We start from the raw sequence: 784 nt of genomic DNA, 5'->3' as shown, positions 1-784 counted from the left end.
ACCTCAGTAGGGTCTTCACAGTCATGGCTTAAATTTGGAAAAGCATCAGATATGCAAGTGACAATAACAACAGACACACAGCTGGCACCACCACCACCAGGCACACAGCTGGCACCACCACCACCACCAGACACGCAGCTGACAGCACCACCACCACCAGGCACACAGCTGGCACCACCACCACCAGACACACAGCTGCCAGCACCACCACCACCAGACACACAGCTGGCACCACCACCACCACCACCACCAGACACGCAGCTGCCAGCACCACCACCACCAGGCACACAGCTGGCACCACCACCACCACCAGACACGCAGCTGCCAGCACCACCACCACCAGACACACAGCTGGCAGCACCACCACCACCAGACACACAGCTGGCAGCACCACCACCACCAGACACGCAGCTGCCAGCACCACCACCACCAGGCACACAGCTGGCACCACCACCACCACCACCAGACATGCAGCTGCCAGCACCACCACCACCAGGCACACAGCTGGCACCACCACCAGACACACAGCTGCCAGCACCACCACCACCAGACACACAGCTGGCACCACCACCACCACCACCAGACACACAGCTGCCAGCAGCACCACCACCACCAGGCACACAGCTGGCACCACCACCACCACCACCAGACACACAGCTGGCACCACCACCACCAGACACACAGCTGGCACCACCACCACCACCACCACCACCAGACACACAGCTGCCAGCAGCACCACCACCACCAGGCACACAGCTGGCACCACCACCACCAAGACCAGACA

This window comes from Procambarus clarkii, chromosome 85 (assembly GCF_040958095.1).
Source record: "Procambarus clarkii isolate CNS0578487 chromosome 85, FALCON_Pclarkii_2.0, whole genome shotgun sequence".
NCBI classification, from domain to species: domain Eukaryota; kingdom Metazoa; phylum Arthropoda; class Malacostraca; order Decapoda; family Cambaridae; genus Procambarus; species Procambarus clarkii.
Note: the sequence above shows the minus strand (reverse complement) of the source record.